Here is a 24,051-nt window from a genome sequence, read left to right as displayed (position 1 = left end):
GCTTTCAAAAGCGCTACTGCGCACCGCAAACATTACAACCATTTTGCAAAACTATCGCTTGCAAAAACAAAAAAACAACAAGGTAAAATATATTGCCACTTTCATCGCTCTAATCTTCGTTGTAGAGCTATCGTTTCACCCCGAACACGGGTGGCTGCCGCACTGCGCAATGGTGCCGCCCAAGGAGAAATTTCCACAGTTCGAGAGCTCTCGTAGGTGATGAAATCCTTATATCTAATTCGGAAGATGAATAAATAAGTAAATAAATATTATATTCATGTACAACTAAAAATCCAATGATAAACGTGCTCCTAAAAACGCGACGCTAATTTCATTCCTACTGTTAGATGACATTGCAATGAGTCGCACGGCACTTGCACGCCAGAAATATGGGATGTGACGCCAGCAGGTTCAGTTTAGTCCACCGAGACGTCAGAAAGATCAGTCGGCGCTGATGGTGGGAAGGCCGCCTTAGACACAAATTGGCTCGTCCATTCTTGAGTTGTATCTGAACCCAGCAGAAAGATATTTATTTTAGTGAATTTTGTCCTTCGTCTTCTGTTTCTTTTGTTCCTAAAGTGATGTGTGCGTCTATTATTTTCCTTGACAAGTTAAATCATGCCAGCACATAAGCTCCAATGTTGAAGTGTGAAGATGGCGTGAAGCAAGGAACTAAGTGAAATTGTTGACGGGAGTATTAAACAACCAACTCAATTTGCCGATCTATCGCGTCGGTAGTTACTACTGCGCCGTCGAAAAAAAGAAATATTCATAGATGTTCCCATCAGTGATGGTGGGTAAACCAAAGACCGCCTACAAAAGTCACACTGAATAAGTACAGAAAGTTGGGCTAGTTGGTGTGGATTCATACCTAGCAGCGCAAGAAAACGAGGACCAAAGCGAACGAGGAGACACAACACAAGCGCACTGAAAGCTAGAAGGGCCGCATTGAGGAAAAACCGAACTAAAGAGTAGCATGCTCTGCGGGTTGAGCGGTGACGACGAAGGAGGGGACCAAAACCTTGACAAGCAGAAAGAAGGACGGGGTCAAGAGGACCGAACGAATAAGCGACTGGGCCCTAAGAGAAAAAAAAGATAGAGAGAGAGAGAGAGGGGGGGAATGGCAGCAATAGTGTAATCGGTTAACTGCAGCGTGAGAAAATAAAAGAAAGAAAAGCAGGCTTGGAGGAGGGAAGATGCTAGCCTGGACTTGGAGAAGTAATACAGGAAGTAAAAAAGAAGCAGGAAAAAGTTTAATCCAGTCCTCATTTCAATGCCACTCGTGTAGAGGGCACCACTAATGAAACAGAGGCTCCCTTAAACTGCACCTCTTATCTTCATTCATAGAAAAAAAAGTATTTCTAGCACCGGAACCACGACTCGATCGTAGAGTGCGCGCAGGCGCCAGTGGGGGTGCAAGGCTTAACTCCCTACCCGGTTGCAATCGCGCGGTAGTGGAGATGTGCCTAATTGGCGGAACCCGATTTGTTTGTTATGGAAGCGCTCGAGTCCGTGAGCATTCATTATAGCTCCTCGGAAAGAGTAATAAATCGCAGGTGGAGGAGTGCGTCGTCGTTGTCTTCGACTTTTCGAAACACTCTCTGCTCTGTGACGTTTTGTAAAGATCCTAATGGAAGACTTTTTTTTTATGTTGCCATGTCATTTCTGATGTCTGATTTCTGAGCTCGTACAGATTGGATTACTGCAATACCAAACAATAGTAGATCTCACACATAACCTTACTGAAACTGCGCTTTCTATACGGGATAAGAACAATCAGTTTTTCCCGTTTTGAAGAAGAGAGCAAGCAGTAAATATATTCTGCAATCAGCTATTTCTAGGACGAGCTTCAAAGCCCCAAAGTCGAGAGCTCAATGAAATGGCCTTCAAGGTTGTCTCTGGCGGCAAAACCACGGGGAACCGTGGTGCATGGTTTGAATTCGGGGGGCAAGCTGCTTAGGCCTCGGGAGTTGGGACACATGTGTCATTTTAATCGTTCCTTTGTTTTTTGTCTGCATTTGTGTTTTCTTAAAACTGAGAGGCGATAAGGAAAATCCGAGGGGGGGGGGGGGGGGGGCGCTACCCATGCGTCGTAGAGGGCAGCTGTACAAAGAAAATTTGTTTGCTTAGCTATGTATCGATATAATAATTTGAGTGAACTGCGAAACCTTTCATGCCTAGATACGGGAGAGGAGGGCACGCCCGGCACGAGGAACAAACGCTGCATTTCTAATTGATTACTACTATTTTTTTTTTGCCTTCCAACTTTCGTATCCCAGCATATGCTAGTTCGTAGCAGCCTTTCTTTACGCTTGGGGGTCCAACGACGTGGCGACGTGCTCCAAGTGACAATGTATAGCAACCCCATGACGCGCGCCAAACCAACGAGGAACGTTCGAGTGACCAGCACAACGTGTGTTTCCTCAGTTGGACGCACACACACTGAATCTCTCGTCGCGGAACCATAAAGTTCAGCAAAAGGTTGCGTCTACATGGTGTCTTTACCTGCATCTATTTTTACACTGTTCGGAACATGCTTCCAAAAGCACTTACTGGCCTGTTAGTACGCTGTCTGCGTTCGTTTTTATCTTCCGTGTATTACTGTAAGGTTGCGCTAGAAGTTCTTTGCGACCACTTTTCATGTTTTTATGTTTGGTCACCACTGAACCTTTATAAGAATTCCAACGGCCAGCGACACTCAGTTCCCTTAATATGGTCGTGTAAGAAGAACGCTTTAGTCGCTATCTGCTAAACAAAGCTGCTTCGACTGCTATGTGTTGAATGCGCATCTCGACAAAGGCAAAATATATTAAAGATATCATCTCACATCTAGGAATGTTATTTCATTACTGATATCTACGCGAGTTCGAGGGCAAGCAACCGGGCGTGTTGCATTGTATCTTCGTCTTTCCTTTTGGCAAGCACTCTCGCACGGTGCAAGCAAGGGCGTACGTGCCGCAAACTTCTCATTATATTATGCGTTGCATATTGCAATCACTCAGTTCAGCCCTTGGGCGCGGCCGGGCAGCCACCAAACCACGTGACGTGACGTCACAACAGCCGGAGGAAAAGCTGGGCCCCAACTCGCGCGGTCGGGTGCGGCCGCAGCCACCCTGAGGACCCCTTGGCTCTTCCCTCTCTTCACCGAGCTACCGCCCGAGCGCGGCGTTATGCAAAGGAACTGGGCAGGAAACGCTGGACTGCATGGTGTGCCCGCCTGTCCTCTACGCAGGGCAATCGACATCTTTGGAGAGTGCTTCACGCCATGGAGCGCCCTTCTCAGGTTGTAGATTACACTGAAAGCATTCGCCTCGCGCTGAATGTGGACGAAGATACATTTGCACAACAAGCGGCCCGTCAGTTTTTTCCACACCATGACTGCACGCCTACATCTCCTCCAGTCTTATCGGTTACAGAGCCTTCCGATGAGGTTACTTCTGATTTAACCATGGCAGAATTGCTAGCCTCCATTGAACGCCTCAAAACTACCACTTCTCCCGGGCACGACGGCATACCAAACTCTTTATTCCGTAACTTGGATGGGTCGGCTTTGCAAACCCTACTGGATACTTTCAACCAAGTGTGGCGTTCGGGTGTCATCCCTGGAGAGTGGAAGCATTCTATTGTGGTCCCAATACCCAAGTCAGGTCAGCCTCCAGTATCTCTTTCGGCCCTTCGTCCAATTTCTCTCACGCCTACCATCTGCAAGCTTTATGAAAGCATTCTCGCCGCACGCTTGTCGTGGTGGCTAGAATCACACGATTGTTACCCAGATTCCCAAAGAGGTTTCCGTCCCCAAATTGGAACGGAGGATGGTCTTGCTATTTTGGCTACTGACGTGCTTCACCACTCTCCGCATTGTCACCTCGTTCGAACGGTGATCGCGACAGACATAACAAAGGCATATGATAACATCCTTCACTCTGCCATTCTTGCCTCCCTTCAATCTCTTGGACTCCCTTACCGGTTTCTCCTATCCATTCACGCCTTTTTAACAAATCGCACCTTCAGCGTACGGGTCCATCGAAAGCCCTTTGGTAACTTCACTTCCAATAGAGGAGTGCTCCAGGGCTCCGTTCTCGCCCCCACATTATTCAATGTGGCTTTTATTCCTCTTGTTAGAGCCCTAGAGACCATCCCTTCTATCCGTGTGCTTGCGTACGCCGATGACATAACCTTGTGGTGCTGTCACCCAGATGCATCTATCCATCAGTCGGCCCTCCAACATGCGCTAGATGTCTTGACATCTCGCCTCCCACCTCTGGGTCTAACCCTATCGCCTACTAAGTCATGTTTCATTCGCATTGGTAACAAAGCCGGCTTACGGAAAGCTGCCCCTTTAACCTTTACAGTAGATAGTTCTCCGATTCCTCAGGTAGAAACTGTTTGTATTCTTGGCCTCCTCCTTCATACCTCTGGGACTGGCACCCCTTGGCTGACAGCCACACGTAAATCAGCTAACGCTACTATAGGTCTGATTCGTCGCATAGCTATGCGATCTGGTGGCGCACGTGCTCATACGGCCCGCCAGCTTGTGCGCTCTATCCTTCAGCCACGGATAATATATCAGGCACAATTTCAACGTCTCACCCGCAGACAGTGGGACTCCCTTGAGGCTATCAATCGTGAGGCTATGCGCGCCATAACATTTTTGCCTCGTTTGACACCCATACCCGTGCTTCAGGAGTTCGCCCAAATTAATACTCTCAGTGAACTCATCGACCAGCGGGTGGCAAACAGAGCTCGCAAACAGTCTCTACAACTTCATTGTTTAAAGACGCTCCCTCCGTGGTCGTATTGTCAGCTCACAGACAATCGCCCCACTGTTTCCCCGTCGGTATCAGCCGCGCATCTGCCTGATGGGTGCATATTGTACACCGATGCATCACATACTGCAGAGCGGGGAGTTACTGCTGTATATAGTCCCTCCCATCCGCATCTCAATTCTCGTGCGACGTACACCGCAGATACATGTACCCCCCTGGCATTAGAACTTCAAGCCATTTACAATGCCATTGCTTGCCTTCCGCTCGTTCGCACATTCAATGCAGTTCATATCTATACAGACTCCCTCGCCGCCCTTAAACAGTTTAAGCCTGTTCGACGCACATTCCAGATTACACAATCAATTCACCTACTCTGCGCAAAATACCCATGTCCTGTACGCATACACTGGATTCGCGGTCATGCTCACGATCCACATAACATTCAAGCAGATGCTATGACTCACATTGACACATCAGACGATCCGCCACCTTCCCCTCTTCCCGAGATCCGTTCCTGTCCCATGTCTCCGATTCACAAGCTCTGCGCCAGCGAACACGCGCTCTAATTCCTCCGTGTTCGCACCCTCTCCCCCATAGTCTTACTCGGCAGCAGGAGGTATCAGTGCGCCGGATTCGGGCAGGGGCGGCCCTGACCCCATCTGTCCGTTATCGGTGGGGTGATAAATATTTGCCAGCAACTGACAGGTGCCCTCACTGCGGCGCTGCACCGGACATTTGTGATGTGCGGCACCTGTTGTGGACTTGCCCAGCGACGGCCCCTATTAGAAAACGGCTCCTCAGGGAGGTCGGCCTGTGGTGGAACCGCGACGGGGACTATGTGAAGTGGACTATGGACAATCACTTCACAAGCAGCCTATGCGAAAACCTCGCAGAAACTGGTCTACACTCCTTCTTTTAACTTTCTGTAACCTACATTCCACTCCCCCTTTTCTCAACTTATGCCTAATGGCAGACTTCTCGAATAAAAAAAAAAAACCACCTGACTCCCACTCCTCCCGCTAGGGGCGCTGCGGCGGCGCGTGACGTCACGGAGGAAAAGCTGCTGAGAAAATCGACTGCCGCCAAGCAATACCTCGCGCAAAAAGACCGCGCAATATGCAACGCATTCTTGGCTTAACCAAGCTAAGCCTGGGCATCTTTTTTGCCCCGTTGAAAAATCATAGCAAATAAGGCCGAGGTAGGTTAGTTAGTTATATGCGGTTTTATGGCGCATATGGCCAAGGTAGGTCTCGTGAACGTTTTATGCAGTCGTGCATTTTTTAGCCCTCAATGTGACCCTCGACAGTGAGAAGCGAGCGCGCACATGGCTCTTGTTCTCGCTGTCTTAATTTCTCTAAATCAGTGGCTTTGGAACCACAGCCGAAGTTTTGGAGTTTTTTTATTTGTGCATTAGTTTATCTCTGCTGTCACGCGGTGGCCATGTAGCCCAGAAGAGTAATGTGTATCCAGAAGGGTAGCGGATCTGGCTAGTTGGTGCAGTTTTGACATTTTTCGAGGCGCTAAAACAACAAGGACGCAGAGAGAGCGCTCGTCCCTGTCTGTTCCTTCTGCGTCCTTTTTGTTTTAGCGCTTCGAAAAATGTGTATCCCCTTTGCCAAAAGTAACCGAGCAGCTGGGTTTGCTCCTCAGCCGGATTGTGGAGCCCTTACGCCACTCCTACGGGCCACAAAAGGTCACGAAAGGTGAGGACAAGGGTGCTCCTTAATGTTAGGCCGTTTTAGAGTTTAAATATTGCAAGAACTGCGCCGTATTGGTAACGGGGCATTGTGGTCGGGCCCGAGAAGGGACGCTGAAGGCGGGAGAAGGGGTTACGAGGAGATAGCAAGGAAAAATGGCTGAGGCTTAACTTGGTTAACCCTGGTCAGATGCGAAGCATATTGATGGCTAGGCTTGGTAATACATGGCTTTCCTTGGTTGAATTCTTGGTCATTTTAATACAACCACTAGACGCCTTCGTCGTGGGGGAAGACAACGACATGGCTACAGCGGAACGCCGACTAACCCCGAGACGCGCGTTGGGTGGGCGCCTGGATTGCCACGGAAGCCGCGTCCGCCTGCCCGGTGGAGCGAGCGTTTCACCTACACCGAGTGTGAACGCGCGTTGAAATGCGCGGGAATGCCGCTCGAGGACATTCCGGTGTATGTGCGATGGCATCGTTCTCCCTCTCCCAGCGCGTGACGGTGATCTCTCGTGACGTCATGTGTCACGTGGTATGTCACGTGGTGTGTCGTCACTGTACCACGTGGTCTGCACGGCGTGCAACCACAGCGACGGCGCGAGGTGGACCCTCATCTTCCTCTGTCGTGACGTCATGTGTCACGTGGTATGTCACGTGGTGTGACGTCACAGTACCACGTGTTGTTCCCGGCGTGTAACAACGGCGAAGGGCTGTAGTGTACCTCCGTTTTCCTCTGTCGTGACGTCATGTGTCACCTGGTATGTCACGTGGTGTGACGTCACTGCATCACGTGGTGTGCATGGCGTGTAACCACGGCGAAGGGCTGTAGTGTACCTCCGTCTTCCTCTGTCGTGACGTCAGGAGGCACGTGGTATGTCACGTGGTGTGACGTCACTGTACCACGTGGTGTGCACGGCGCATAACCACGGCGAAGTAGTGTACCTCCGTCTTCCTCTGCCGTGACATAATGTGTCACGTGGTGTGACGTCACTGTACCACGTGGTGTGCACGGCGCATAACTACGGCGAAGGGCTGTAGTGTACCTCCGTCTTCCTCTGCCGCGACGTCATCTGTCACGTGGTATTTCACGTGGTGTGACGTCACTGTACCACGTGGTGTGCACGGCTCGTAACCACGGCGAAGGGCTGTAGTGTACCTCTAGTAATATGCTTCGCATAAAAACTTTATGCATGCTATTTACATGATTTACAAAAGAGAGCAACTGAGAGTGCCTCTCAGTGGAAGGCAGCTCCTGCGCCAACGGGAGTCTCTTGGCCGCACTCTCTGACCAGTTTCACATGCTCTTCACTCCTTAGGATCCCTGGATGGAGACCGGGCCTGCTGCAGATGGCGCGTCCTGAAAAGTTCCCTTCGGGGCCGATCACAGACTCTCTCACCACTGGACACTCCAGGCCATGTGACGAGATTGAAGAAGAGAGGAATTCCATCAAAGTCGCGCAGGCCGCGCGAGTGGCGTTCCCCCCTGTGCAAGTGGCCGCGCATGGGGCTTGCGTTCCCCGGCCTGCAGGTCGTTGCCTGAGTGGTGTGCGTTCGAGTTCGGCCTTCGCCGCCGCCGCAGTGGTCACCCCGTTCGAGGGAGTCCGCGCGCTAATCCACTTAGGCTGGAGGAGGGTTGGGGGAGGGGGCATCCCAAGTATAACAGCACCCCCGCCGCCGGACAATGCGTCCGGACGATGAGCCGCTCCTACGCTACCCGGCTGACTGGACGTGCGAGAAGGGGCTCTCGTTCTGCACTCCTCCAAGCCTCTCTTCACAGGTTGCCGGTGTCCAGCTCCGGGAATTTTTCTGGGAGGCGAGCCAAATAGGATAACAAACGCCAAGCCACACACAAAAAAGCAAGTGCCGTCTGAAGCTCACTCGTCCCGCCAGACCAAAACAAAAGCAAAACTGATTATGCCTATCCATCCCTCTAAGTAAAAACTAAAATGCAACAAAATTTTCCCCCAACGAACAAGAAGTGCGTAGCCGATACAGTGTTCAGGTGTTCGGACCTCTTAAAAGTGTTGTCATAATGCATGCCACTTCAAGGAACAGAGGCAAAATTAGAACTGGTCTACAATCGGTCGGAAAGATGGAAACGGTTCTCTGATGTCACCCGGGCAACGAAGAATCAACCGAGAGGTCAGACAAAGGCTTTAAATTTTGCCCCAAAGTTGCTTCCTTTTCGCACCTACCACAACTGTCCATGTTATCTGCATTTCATTCTGCATGGCAGCAGAGAAGACGTAAATGTGCAAAATTTTCACAGCAAACACTGCCGAAGTGATAACTAGGGCCCGGAAATTTAGGCATTTGCCTAAACATGCCTATAAATGCCTAAACAGGGGATTTTTGCACTTGCCTGCCTTTCTGTCATTTTTTAGTAAATACTACCTATTTAACCGCATTTTTTGCCTATAAATGCCTAAATCCGGCACTTTGGTCCTCGGTGCCGTTTTTCAATTTTGAGACATCTGTCTAAGTGCGGTGAAAGGCGCGCGCCGATGCACGCACAACAGGCGCGGGTCCCACCGAACGTTTTTCTTGAATTGTAACTTGAACGTATGTTCGTCTCGAAGTCTAGCAAGAGGCGAGTTTGGAAAGAGACCTGACATACATTGGTGCAAACTTCTCAAAATTGACGGGAAGGATGACAAAGTTGGAAAAGGCTGGACTCTCCATAGATGAATCGTTGAAGGTAGTGGCAGAACTACCAGCAGCACTTCGGGGACTGGAAGGAAAGGGTGCTACTGCTTCTGCGAAGATGCAACAATTGGTAGAAAAAAATAGATGCCTAGAAACAATTTCCCAAATCAGAGACTTTCTACGCGGAGACGATACGGCCACATCAACTGAAGACCTAAGCCTTTATCAACTCTCATGTTTTAGGTTCGCGCCACTTACTTCATGTGATGTCAAAAGAAGCCTTTCAAAGTACAAAGGTATGCTTAGCGAAAACCGAAGGTGCTTCAAGTTCGGAAACCTGAGAATGCCCTTTATTGCTTCAGTTGAGGACAGCGTACGCTTCGTGCTTGACTTACAAATCTTGTACATATGAATAAAGAGTATTATTCAAAACGCCTAGTTTTGTTTTATAGCGCCTATTTCAATATTTTTCAGAGCCTAGATGCCTGCCTATTTCGGGGTTCTTTAGTGCCTAAATTTCCGGGTCCTAGTAATAACGTTCTGCGAAGCTCCATTCGGCTAAAAAGTTAGCATCTCAGGGAGCTCACGCCAGCTGCCTAAGCTACAATGGCCAACAGTGGTCTTTGCTTGTGCTTGCGTGTCAGCGGACACTAGCACACAACAATTACTGTGGGTAATCTTTAGGTGCCAGACCCACAAAACATACCTAAAAAGGTTAAAGCTCGAAGCAATCTCGTAGCGCCGACGCGAGGGTCTCGGCTAAATTGGTCCATGAAGTTAATTCGCTGTACTTCCGGTCTTCAGCGGGCACTCTCTAAATTTGCAACGCAGCTAAACCTATGTACAAGTGCGTGCCGAACAACAATTGGCATCAAATCCCAACTAAGTGATCCCGCGGAAGAAAAGAAACTAAATATAGCAAGGTAAAGGCGCAGGTGAGGCCATATCTTACAAATGAACTCGATCCCGCTTCAAGAAACTGCGCATTCTGTCGCACTTCCTTGCATCCGTCTGCTGTCAGACGGACGTACTACCATGAAAGGTATCCCAAAGGCTGAGGGGCCGATTAGTTCCGTCCCTTTGCGACAGGCATGCAAAGCCTTGGTACCACTGTGAAAGCCTAACGCGAGAGAGGCTCTTCCTCCTCTCTCTATTCCCCGCATGTCCTGTCTCTTTCTGAATGGCGCGTGTTCTGCGGCGCCCTTTTGTCTGGTGGTCGCGCGCCCTTTTCCTTAGAAAGCCGTACCCGTACCCCTGCTGTGGTCCCACAATGGGGAACGAGGCTTTCACCCAGACCGCATGATTAGTAGGCTGGGCTTTTATTCAACGCATGCGAACTTTTGAGCGCCGCGGTGGCAATTTCGAGAAATTAAGCGGGGTCCTCGAATGTAGAAGCTTGACCCACACGTTTTGCTTTCTCGCAGAAGTGTTCGGATTAGCTGCCTTCACGCGTAGCCGTCTCCCGGCTGTTGACTTTTGTTGCCCGTCAGAATTTCTTGTGCTGCCAACAGGTGCCAAGGTGCCAGCCCTCGCCTTAGTCGATCCATCAATTCCTAAAGGCTCATCGTTTTCGCCACTTTTCTCGCGCAGCAAAGCCAATGGCGCTTTGCTCAGAGTGCCAGGCGACGGCTCACCTGAACAACCGCTCGCTCCCCTGATTTCCGCTGAACCCGGTGGTTCGCTCTCCTGCTGTCCACAATTCGGCGCTCCACCTTCACATTTGTAGGTTGCACCAACCATCTGTGAGGCATCGCCTTTTAAAGCTAACGCGGCGCTCCGGCTTGGCGCTTCAACGTGTCTATCCGGTAACGCACAGTTCCGCCCATTTTTTCCTTCTGCGCTCTGCAAGTTATCGCTCCCCCAACGGCCGGCAGAAGGAGCTTTTGTTACTCCTTCGGTGTGGTGGCATGCGTACTCGCTGCTTTGAGCTCGATCTGAAATGTCAGCTTCTTTTGCAGCAAGTGCATCTACTTTTGGGCTAGAAGCGACTGTGTCGCACATTTCTTTGTTGTTCGCGTTTCCGGCCAAACCATCCCTAGCGCCTCTGTTATGGCTGGGGGTGCAACAATCTTTTACCTCTCCCTTGAAATCGACAGATCCTGCAGGCGTTTCTCCTGAACTGGCAGTTCTTTCTAGGCTTATACCCGACTTGTTCTTATTGTCTTGCGCAACTGTTGTGTCCCTTGATGACCAAGCTGGTTCCTAGCCGGTAGCTGACACTCAGATGGGAGCGCTTCCCGCTGCCGTCACTACGATCTGAGTCAGCCTCTACACGAATGCCAGAGAAGCGGAAGAGGGCACTGTTTGCTATCTCGTAGTGGCCTACATCCTCGTCGGACAGGCGCGCTAATACGCAGCCGACGTCGCATGGAAGGATAGCCACCAACATCACTGACTGTTTGCCCTGGTCTAGCTCCTCTTCAGTACGGATCCTTTCAAAGTTTTCAAGGAAAGCTCTGAAGCTCTCGCCCCTTCGAAAAATCCTCAAACAATCTCTGACTCTTCGCCATTTGAGAAACTGAATCGTACGCACTAGCTCCTCCTGCTCTCGTTCACGCAGTTCAACAAGCTCAGCGCATCTCTTACGACACTACTCCTGCCATTCTTCCTTGCTCCTCGCGGAGCCTCCGTCTTTCCTACTGCTCAGGCAGTTCGCTCTTCTCTTACCCTCTCAGAGTTTTCTCCTTTCGTGTTCCTCTCGTTTCTCTTTCTCCTGACGAAGCCTTCGCGTTTCTCGCTCCGCTTTACGTTGCACAATCGTCTCCCACGACTCGTCTGCCTCGTCGACTGTCACCTCTCCTGCCCGCATAACATCCAAAATTGCCTCTATCGTTTTAGTAGGGTCTACTGAAATGCCCAGTTCTTCCAAAATTTCAAGGAAGTCCTCTACCTTCAACTTCAGCGGATCACACCTCGTGCCGCTAATCCCTGCTAAAACACAAGCCTGAGCTTGAGGCGAACAAAGAAAAAACCTGCCAAATTTTTATTTCCCAGAAAACCAAAATCCCTCTACTAACAACTGTCTGTGCTAGTGCAGTCTGGCGAAATGATTGGAAAACATCGGGCACTAACCCTGACGAGATATAGCTGGCGCCGTCAGTACCGTAGGTGCCGGTGTCCGTTGGAGCCGGTGACTTAAGGTGGACATCTCATAGCTGCCTTCCAATTGATTGGACGCAGCTTCTATCCCACCGCTGGCAACCAGTTATAGGAACTTGGGGCAGCGTGGTCGCGCCAGCGAATGGACGCCGAAGGTGCGAGCCGGGTTACGAGCAGGATACAAGGAAAAACTTTATACAGACTATTTACATGATTTACAAGAGAGAGCAACTGAGAGTCCCTCTCATTTGAAGGTATTCCTTCTCCAACGGGAGTCTCTTGGCCTCTCTCTCTGGCGAGTTTTATATGCTCTTCATTCCCTGAGACCCCTGTATGAGGGCCGGGCCTGGTGCAGAAGACGCGTCCCGAAAAGTTCACTTCGGTGCCAACCGCACCCTTTCTCACCACTGGACACTCCGCCGACAAGTGACGAGATTCAGGAAGAGGGGAATGCCATCCAAGTCGCGCAGGCAGCGCGAGTGGCGTTCCCCCCTGTGCAAATGGCCGCGCATGGGACTTGGGTTCCCCGGTTCTGCAGGTCGTTGCCCGAGGGGTGTGCCTTCGCCGCCGCCGCCGTGGTCCCTCCGGTCGAAGGAGTCCGCGCGGTAATCCACTTAGGCTTCGGGGGGGGCATCCCAAGCATAACAGCCGTTTCATGGCTAACAAGCAAAGCCCTTGGACCGGCTACTTTTGGCGAACACGGTACGTGTACGCTGTGTTGTGCGTGAAGTGATGCATTAATTTTGTCAAATATTTGCACTGAACGCGATAAGATCTTATTCAGATCACTATAGGGGCAACATTTTTGATTCAAGTACTGTCGTTTCCATCCTTGCGTAACTATAAAATCGCTCTCTAGATAAACAGCATGATAAACACTAGTTCTTATCCTTCCGTTAAGCCTTTTTGTCCTATCTTACCGTAAAAAAAGACAAGCATCGAAATGTAAATTTAACCTTCCAAAATATAACAATATATACAGTGAATGCCGAGGAGGGTTCAATGGAGCAAAAATATGGAACGGATTGCCCATGGAGGTAAAATTAGCCAGAAGTTTTAAAATGACTTTTAAACTGCATTACAAGACTAATCCAATTTTGCCTGAAACTCTTGTTTTGTGAATTCTTGACATCAGATTTTCCTTGGCGGTGCTTGCTCTTGATATGTTTTTCTTTGCATTCTGTTTATGATTTTCTTACTTACGTGTTTTTTGTATTTTATATTCTTTGTATGCTTCTTGATGTCTCCTATCTTATTCTCGGTTTTTTTCGGCGTCTCTTTGTAGCCTGCACTATTGTGTATACCATGATTAACTCTTTAGTCTTCCGCCTTCTGCGGCTGAGCTGAAAGTAATTTTTGTATTGGACCGGCAACTAGCATTTGTAGCTATAGGTTCAAACAGTTTTTGTGTATATCACCTGTGCTCGTAATAAATTTTCCATCAAAGAAAATATAAAATACGGTGCCAATGCTCATGGGTTCCCTCCTTGCCAGCACTAGATAGCTTAGAATGAAGGTCGAATCTCAGCCTGCGCCATTCCTTTCCTCAGGACTGTTGATGATCGCTCGCGAGAACCCGAGCTGTCGCTGAAACAACATTCACTAAGGCGAGAACGCCGCTGCTTCGAAAGGGCCATCGCCTTCTGCTCTTCGTGCCCCTTCGAGCTATGGGAACTGCCGCTGCGCTCTCGGTCACTGAACGCCATATTGCAAGTTTTAACCTCCATGCGGACCTTTATTTACTTATGCTTGCGCTACTGAGCAGTTTTGCCTACTTTTAACAGCATGCTCCTAAGCGACTTTGTATAGGCACCTCACCTGCTACTCAATCTCCATTTTCGTCCTCGCAAACTACAACATAGGTTGTAATTCCCCTCTATATTACAATCTTAGTATCTCCTATTTTGAGGTAAGATCGTTGCGGCCTCAGTCACAATGCTAATACGCTAATACGCTAATAATAATAATAATAACAATACCGGCTAATACTTACAACACCCTGCTATAATGCCTTGACAACCGCTTAGCGAGAAACGAACATTATTCATAGTATCGACAGTGCTTGGCGAGGCATTATGTCTGTCCGTGTTGGACTTAGGACAATTATGGCATGGTGGTATCTCGTCTGCTTAATTTATCAACGCACGCTGCGGCTTAGCTGTAAGAGATCCTGTCATAATCTTCCTGTTTTAAATGGTAAAAACAAATTGGATGACGTAGTGATTTCAGTTTGCCTGTATGAAGCTAGTCATTTTGTCAAGTGGATGGGCTCTTTATCAGAGAGCGCAGGAGGTGCAGGCATTCCACAGATTTGAACGCAATCCCGTGCTATTATAACATCGAAGTGCAAGCGGCTTAACAAAATTTCCCAACTGCTAAATGCACGAACAAAAAAAAAATATCCCTGGCAGTCTCTTCCTATGAAGTCGCCACACGCACTTTACGCGAAATTGAGGGCTGCTCTATTTAGGGCAAAAAGATAGGGACCGAAGGAAATAGTCTTTCTCGCCTCTTCCATGTTAAGGCCAATCTGGGAGCTGGTTTTATCTCAGCCTCTTACCTACCGTGTTTTATTGCGAAAGCAATACTGCGATAGGTTTTGAGCCTTCAGCGTCGTCCCGGCGGTTCCACGTTTGACCTTTAACTTGACCTCTGTTGTGGCGTTCATTGATGCGTTCTGACATAGACAACGTTGTAGACTGCGTTGATTTGGAGGGAAGGAAAGCGCCTTGCCAACCCTGTGGCTTAGTAAACACCTCAATAACACTTTAAGCTAATTCCGGCCTTCATTGATGCGCTCTGACATAGACAGCGTTGTAGACTGCGTTGATTTGGAGGAATTTAAAAGCGCCTTACCAACTCTGTTGTTTAGTGGACACCGCAATAGCACTTTAAGCTAATTCCGGCGTTCATTGAAGCGCTCTGACATAGACAGTGTTGTAGACTGCGTTCATTTGGAGGAAAGGAAAGGCGCCTTGCCAACTCTGTGGTTTAGTGGGCACCTCAAAAGCACTTTAAGCTCATTCCGGCTTTCCATGCCGCATTCAGGGTTTCGCCTTTCACTACTGTAGTCGCTAAACTTGCTCGTAACTTTCTTTCGCAGCCTTCCGGGCTTAAGCAAGCTAAGCCTCTGCCAATTTTTTTCTTTCGTAACCGTGTGAAGGCAGACTCAACGCGTTCATAGACGAGGAAAGCACTGCGCAAGAGCCACGTGCATGGAAACAACTTTCCGGGTTTAATATTTACTACCACTCCCCTAATTTGAATAGGGCTTAATTGAGAAAGCAGGCGTTACCCTTATATTCACACAATATTTCGAGAGATGACCCATGGTGCACAACTCTTAAAAATTTTTAGTTGGTTACCGACCGTGTCAGAAGTAAGTTCCACTTTGACGCTCCTTAAGTACAAATGTTTACAATGGAAATTTGTCAAGCATGAAAAGGATACCTAATACTATCTTATCCATCTACTACTAATCTCTACTAATACTAATAATCTACTGATACTACTAATAATCAATAATAATAATCTAATAATACTATCTTATCCATACTGCTCATGACATTGCCACCTTTGGCTTTTAGCGCATACATCTGGTTTTTACATATACTTAGTTTTCTCTGCTCTGCTTTTAGGCTACCTCCGCTCTTTATAGCGTGCTCGATGTTCTTCATGTTAAACTTCCTTATGTCGGCCACCTTGCGCTTATTTATTAACTTCGACAGCTGTACCAGTTCTATTCTGTCCATGGAGTTAGGCGTCCCATGCTTTGGTGTTTCTTAATCAGATCTTGTCTCCTGAGATGGCTTCCTGGTATACTGGCGAACCATGCTACCGCCTACTTCGACGGCGCACTGCGTAAATATATTTGTGAGACGATCGTTAATTGTTTCAACATTACGGTTGTCATCTTCAGTTAAAGCAGAAAATCTCTGCAGCACAATCCAGAATACCTCTACTTTCCCTCTTAATGCTAACTCGTTAATAGACTTCAGCTTCAATAATTTCCTCCGTTCTCTTCTAAAATCCAAGCTAACACGACACCTTACCATTGTGTGGTTGCTACAGTGGACCTTTCCGAGGGCCTCCACATCCTCTACGATGCCAGGGTGAGCGCACTGTATGAAGTCTATTCCATCTTTAGTCTCACCATTGAGGCTCTTCCATGTCCACTTCCTGTTTGCTGGTTTGCGGAAGAAGGTATTCATGACCTGTAAATTATTTCTATCTACAACCTATCTAGAACCTATTTCTATCTAGAACCTATCCCATGGTCGCCTACCGCCTGGTCTCCAGATTGCTTCTTCCCTACCTTCGCACTGAAGTCGCCCATCAGTACAGTGTACTGTGATTTTACTTTGGTCATTGCCGATTCCACATCTCATACAAGCATTCCACAACCTGGACATCATGGCTTGACGTAAGCGCGTAGGCCTGCACCACATTCAGCTGGAACCTCTTATCAAGCCTATTTCCGACAGCTGCCACACTCTCGTTAATACTATAAAATTCCTCTGTGTTCCCAGCTATATCCTGATTGACGAGGAATCCCACACCTAGTTCTCGTCTGTCTGATATCCAAGATACCACTTACGCGCCCACCCTTTAGGACTGTATGCGCCTCATCTGCCCCTCTAATCTCAATAAGCCCTACGACATCCCATTTAATATCCTCTAATACCTCCAACATGACTGCTTAGCTAGCCTCAATGGATAAGCTTCTAGCGTTAAACGTTGCCAGGTTCAGTTTCCAATGGCGGCCTGTCCGGAGCCAGAGATTCTTAGCACCCTCTGCTGCGTCACAGGTCTGACCGCCGCTTTGGCCAGTTGCTCCTTAGCCGCTGATGGCTGATGGCCGAGGGTCAGTTGGTTTGTTCATAGAAACTTGCGGCCGAGCGCTGCACCAGGATGGCCAAATATTGTTCTGGTGAGAAAGTTCGTTCTCGGTTCTGGTCACCGAGATCAGGCCGCACTCCTGGCCTGGTTGTGTAATTCCATCCACCAGCGGATTTTTTTCTTTTTACTTTTTTAAAACACCCGGTGGAGAATTCCGTGGCACCGGGATTCGATCCCCGGTCCTCTTGCAGGCGAGGCGGATGCTCCAACCCTACGTCATCAGTGTATGTTATACACAAATCAATACAGTCGTGAATGTAATCAGAGCGTTACTGAGAGAGGCAGTCAAGCACAGCAATGGGACATCCCGAAAGTAAAGAAAGCCTTAGGAGCATTGCAAAGGGTGAAAACAGCTGGTGAGGATCAAATAACAGAATATTTGTTGAAGGACGCTGGAGATATTGTGCTAGAAAAACTGGGCACCCTGTATACGCAATGCCTTGTGACCTCGAGCGTACCAGGAGCTTGGAAGAACGCTTACATTATCTTCATTCACAAGAAAGGAGACGTCAAGAACTTGAAAAATGACAGACCGATTAGCTGACTCTCCGTAGCCTGCAACGTATTTACTAAGGTAATCGCTAATAGAGCCAGGAAAACCCTAGACACCAATCAACCAGATGATAAGGCCGGCTTTCGTAAAGGGCACTCGACAATAGACTATATTCACGCCCTCAATCAAGTGATAGAGAAATGCGCAGAGTATAACCAACTCGTATATGTCGCCTTCACTGATTGCGAGAAAGCGTTTGACTCAGGAAAGCTCGGCTGTCTTGCAGGCACTGTGGAATCAGGGTGTAGAAGAGAGTTATGTGCAAATATTGGAAGATATTTATAACGATCGAACAGCTACCATAGTCCTCCATAAAGTCAGCAATAAAATTCGAATAAGGAAAGGTGTCAGGTAGAGAGACACGATCTTCGCCATGCTATTCAACGCCCGTTTGCAGCAGGTATTCTGGGTCCTGCAGTGGGAATAGTTGGCGATAACTGTTAATAGAAAATAAATAAGTAATTTGCAATTCGCTGATGACATTGCTTTGCTAAGTCACTCAGGACATGAACTGCAAAGCGTGATCAATGAATTAGACAGACAGACTGGAACGGTGGGGTTAAAAATTAACATGCCGAAAACCAAAGTAATCTTCATGAGTCTAGCAATGGAACAGCAGTTCGCAATTGGTAGCGAGGTGCAAGAAGCAGTAAGAGAATATGTCTACTTAGGGCAGGTAATGACCGCTGATCCGGATCATGAGAGGGAAATAACTGGAATAATAAGAAAGGGGTGGAGCGAATATGGCAGGTTCTCTCAGATCATGAATGGCAGTTTGCCAATATCCCTCGAGAGAAAAGTCTACAGCAGCTGTATCTTACCGGTACTCACCTATGGGACAGAAACGTGGAGGCTAAGAAAGAGGGTTCAGCTTAAGTTAAGGACAACGCAGCGAGCTATGGAAAGAAAAATTATAAGGGTAACGTTAAGAGTTCGGAAGCGGGTGGAGTGGGTGAGGGAACGAAAGCAGGTTAACATCCTAGGAGAAATCAAGAGGAAGAAATAAGCTTGAGCAAGGCATGTAATTCGGAGGCAAGATAACCAGTGGTCTTTAAGGGTAGCGCAGAGGATTCCAAGAGAAGCCAAAGGTAGCAAGGGGCGGAAGAATGTTAGCTGTGCAAATGAAATTAAGAAGTTTGCGGAGATACGGTGGCCGCCACTGGGAAAAAAAATGGTTAATTGGAGAGAAATAGGAGAGGCCTTTGCCCTGCAGTGGGAGTAGTCAGGCTGATGATTATGATGATGATGACCTTAAGCACCCGAGCTGCAGCCGGCCGACCTTGTGAGCGCCTTTTCCATAACGAACCATAGAAGAAATACATTGTCAGTTTCATTGTCCTTTAATTGCTCAAAACGTTTTCTGAGCAACTCCTGATTCAGATTTGCTGAAAACACAGTCAAATAGCGGATGTATCGGCGGATTCAGAATCAGACTTACTGTGTGTTGCTTCCTAGTAGTCGTAGGATCTGAACTCTCACCAAAAAATGACAATGTTTCAATAACATTGTGACAAAGAAAAAAAAATGCCAACGATTACGTTACTTTGTAATGCGAAGTTTGAGCGCAGCTGATCAGCTGTTTCAGTTTTTAGATAGACTGAGGCTAAGAATTCGAGCAAGGCATATATCTTCATTTACAGACAACTTGTTATTTTTCACACATTTTCCTTCACGAAACACTCCACTAATATTTCATGACTCTCATGAAGGAAGCCTTGTGGTCGGAGAAATAGATGGATATATGCTCGACTTGCTGCATCAATGCCTGAGACGATGTTCGTGCAAGTATTTCCCTAGGTTCAAGTATTTCGCGAGATACGTATAGCACATTCTCGCGCAACTTCACGCTGAAGTTCAGTTTTTTTTTGCTTAACAGTCCGGAGTATATTAAAGCTGCAAAACAAATTTTTGGCGCCAGTAATCTCAAGACGCCTTGTAATGGAACTTTTACGCAGAATATCAGCTGCAACGCACTTCATTTCGTAGGAATGTGCACTGGATGTTTGCGCAAATTTAATGCGCTTCTTAGGGCGCGTTTATTTACTGTGAAGCGTAAACCTCTACTGCTGCTCTGTGCAGAAGTTACAAGTTATGCTGAATGTGACAGTACGCGATACATTGACGCCTTTCTTTCGAGATTTTCTGTTTGATTAACCTAATAGTGCTGTTGTGCTTGCTTCAATTCCAACCTGAATTTATCCCCACTCCTGCTTAGGCTTTATAGGGCCTGTAGTATTGTGAAACAAATAAGTAGACGACTGTTGACGTAGGCAAGCTGTTGTAAGTTAACTCTGCACTACAACCACGTGGTGCAATTTCCACGAAGCGGCTTAGTGAGGCGATCCTCGGAGTCCAGTGCAGACGAGTGCAGCATTCGCAAAGCAGCGCCACCAGGCAGAAGGTGCGCCCTCGGTGCTTCGGCTTGATCTCCGTGCTCCTCCCCTTTTCTGTCACGGCCACTGGCTGTCCACGGGGGACGAGGTTCTTCGGCTTGCGCTTCCCCCAGCTGTGTGGCAGCGCCCCTCGCCAGTGCGACGTCTCGGCGTTGGAACCACCGGGTGCAGGTTTACAGGAGGCTTGAATCGAGCCTACCCACCTTCTCGTTCTGCAGCGGCGGCAAGGAAAGGAAACGCAAGCAGAGACTCAAGTCCGGCCAGGTTCCGGTGAAATATACAGCGTAAGCACACTCAGATATGCTGCTTTTAAAAGGCGCATATTGTCTCCGCTGTGAGAAGTTTGAGTAATTTGCATTGGGACTTGAAAACGAACGAATTCGGAGGACCAGTGCGGTGACCTTGATAGTATACATTGAACAATGGTATGTGAGGTAACTCAAAACGGGACAAGGGACAGAGAAACACGCACACAACTCTCTGTCCCTCTCTGTCACTTGCCACGTTTTACGCTACCTCACATACCATGGATCACCATTATCGACTCGCCCAAGTTTCTACCCTTGTGATATATATAGAACAATTTCGCAGCTGTGCTTAGCGAAAACTTTGTCACCATTTTGTCCATATTTAGGAGAGCTCCTGAATTCGGCGCATTTGAACAGGCCATGCTGGCACGTGAAAGAGACCACTTGACATTTTAGCGATGAATTGCTTTAAAATAAATCTTATTGCCTGTGTGCGTATGGAATATGAAGCTTTAAACTTAAGTTTTTAACGTTTGGCTTAGCGACGCTCTGCGTTTCGCTATGTATTTGTCAAATAAATCAGCTTTTTGAGAGTGCTCCCATTATTCACTCTATTCCCATCTCTATCCATGGGGTTCCGCAAACTGAACCCACAGCAAGTGATCGGCTGTATTACTGCGATACATGGCAAGAACTGCGAGGCTCTGTGAAAATCCATCGGACAATGTGAGAGCTTGGCTGCGGCAATGTTGTCTTCGAAATTGTACACGTTCTGTTTCAAAGCAGTTTCAAATCGAAAATCAAAATACAGGCTTAGCTCTGCTATCACAAACCTCTCCATAAGGCCACCGTGGAGGAGATATCGTTGTAGCGCAGCTTAGAACGGAAAAAAAATCACTTTTTGATTTTTACCAATCTTGAGTAGCGGAATTATTCTGACGATTACCCAGTGGCTCATATGGTTTTCCTTCGTTAATTTCAGACACAACAGCGATCTTTTGAAAGCAAGTGGTGCTTGAGCATGTCCGAAGTCTTTAGAGATTTCACCCAGACGAATTTATTTATTGCCGAAAGCAAAACAGGACACTTACCTCTACTGATTCTCTAACAGCCACCAGGCAGAGCCCAAAATGTACACGCCATACCTTACCGACCTTTAGCATGTATTACTCTGTGTTCTTGCTTCGCTTGGGCGTGTGATCTGTGCACTACTGCATGCGCAACTGGCGAGCGTGGCGGCGGCATCTCTGAGTCACAAGAGGAGCGACGGCGGCGGCGCGCCAGCTGTGCACCGTGTGACGTCACTGCTCTTCGCGCATGCGCAGTAAGGCCTTTCGTCGGCTGCGTGAAATGGCTCGGCGAATCGCGTAGTGTTGCTTTTGCAACAAAATGGAAACAAGATCTAGGCAGGCTATTCTGCATATGGTCCGCCACACGAGTTCAACGCCACAACTGAGAGTTGCTTGACTGTGCCGGCAACAACAGCTTTACGGCGCCGCTCACGTGGAAGACATAGCTATAAGAACAACGATTGTTACGAAACAAGGCGAGAGGAAGCCGGAAACAGGGGACGGGGAAAGATAGATGCGATTGTCGCAGACACTAGCAGTAGTAGCGATCAGACATGCATCGATATAGAACAGTGCACTGTATTGTGGTGCGCTCTTTTGTCGTATTGTTTAGCATGACCTGCACTAGACGCATTTAGTAATTGCGACTAGCACCATCTATAATCTATCCAATAATCCGGTAGCCAGCACTGTGAAAGTATTTCATTTTTAGATCTACTCTTGACGTCGAGACAGATTCCGCAAGATGGCAGGGGTAAGCAAAAGGTGTCTTCCAACACATAGACGATGGCTTACCTGGTTTCCTGTATGCACCCAAGTAAGGTTTGTTCGGCCTAGAAGAACTACTAGTCTCCGTCGAAGCTTTCACTTTCTCTCTCTGCTGGACAGCTTCATCATGATCCTGGAAGGCAGAAAATTGGGCAGGAAAGAACTTAAGCATCACTGTGAATGTCAGTTTTCACTCAGTCCTTGAGGCACAGTTCTAGATTGCACGCATGGCGCTCTCTGGAGAGCGGTGGAACTCATATTTGCATTCGGGCTCCCAACCGGATCCCACCGAAGGTGCCCTTTCAGATACATAACTCTTTGATTCCTGTGGTCCGAAAACTTACATTAGACGCAGGAGGCTCCGCGGATGCCGCAGAAAGATAGCAGGTATAGCCGAGTGAGCATCTAAAGAACCGTGTGGAGCTGTGTACGCCACACAAGACGCAAAATACCACCTCCTAGATTTCACAGTTCGAAAAAACACCTATGGCCCGTTATTTATTTCCGCGGGGCTAGTGGACTGAAAATAGTAGACCGAGGTATTCATATGACAGCTGCTAAAACGTCAGATCTTGAATTCTGCTTATTTATTTATTTGTTTGTTTGTTTGTTTGTTTGTTTGTTTGTTTGTACTGTCAGCTTATGCCAATACACGAGTTGCGAATGTTGAACAATATAAAACACAACACAAAGCAACATTGTGCAATCAGACATAGGACAATTCAGTACATAGAATTTAAGGTAGCAAGCACAACATAACAGAAACTCATCAAAACTGGTTTCCTTCAAACCATTCACAAATGAGAGGCACGAATGCAACGGAAATAAATAATCAAAAGCAAGATGCAATACATCAACAGATCCCCACCTCAGGAGGAATACATAGGAGGAATACGAATACGAATACGCTAGCAATTTAAAACATTACTGTGCCCCAAGGAGGCGCGAATCGCAGACAATAAACTTTAAGAAGGATCAATGTAAACATGATTAAGACCAAATGACATGGTATATGGGCCAAAAACATACTAGTTCAAAACGGTCACAAATATTTCGCGAGGGCATTTTCAACAGCTTTTAAATCCGAACACTGAACAACCTCTTTTGGTAATTTATTCCATACGTCAATAGCGGGAACCAGAAAACAATATTTGAAAGAATCTGCTCGAAAATCTAGCGGTGTGATATGTTTAGAATGTTTCGTTCTGCTGCCAGAAATATTCAGTGGTTTGATGCATCAGTTCAGATTAACCTTATAGTCACCACTCACCACATGAAAAAAGGATATCAGCTTGCTAAACCTCATTTTCTGTTTCACAGTTGTTAGCCCGGCCCTGTTTCTAAGTTCAGACACTGATTGGGTTCTAGAGCGTGAATTTAAGATAAATCTTAGAGCTTTGTTTTGTATCCGTTCACATTTTGAAATGTTCTGTTGAGTGTATGGCTTGCAAACGTGACTAGCACAAGTCAGCACTGGAGGAACAGTCATCCTGTAAGCTAGTAGTTTTACCTCCGCAGCGGCATCAAGAAGTTCTCGTCGCAATGACCAGAGCTTTCGCATGGCCTTATTGCAAACGTAGTCAACGTGCGTTGTCCACTTTAGGTCTAGTTTAAGGGGAATAACTGAGTATTTTACATCGGTTACTTCAGTTACCATTGATACTGTAAGGGCCGATTAAGGGGTCTTTGTTACCTGTCAAGCGCATAACAAATGTTTTCGATGCATTCAGTTCTATTTCCGACTCGTCGCACCAGAGTCTAATTTTCTCTAAATAGTTCCTAAGTTATTCAGAAGAGGTATATATTTTTGGATACACAATGGTGTCATCTGCATAATGTTTCATCGCAACTTGTGGGAAAAAACCTGTGCTCATGTCACTGATATACACTGAAAACAGCAAAGGCCCTA

The sequence above is a fragment of the Amblyomma mixtum genome, chromosome 3, assembly GCF_055824585.1.
Source record: "Amblyomma mixtum isolate Tamu chromosome 3, ASM5582458v1, whole genome shotgun sequence".
NCBI classification, from domain to species: Eukaryota; Metazoa; Arthropoda; class Arachnida; order Ixodida; family Ixodidae; genus Amblyomma; species Amblyomma mixtum.
This window is presented reverse-complemented; position numbering follows the sequence as displayed.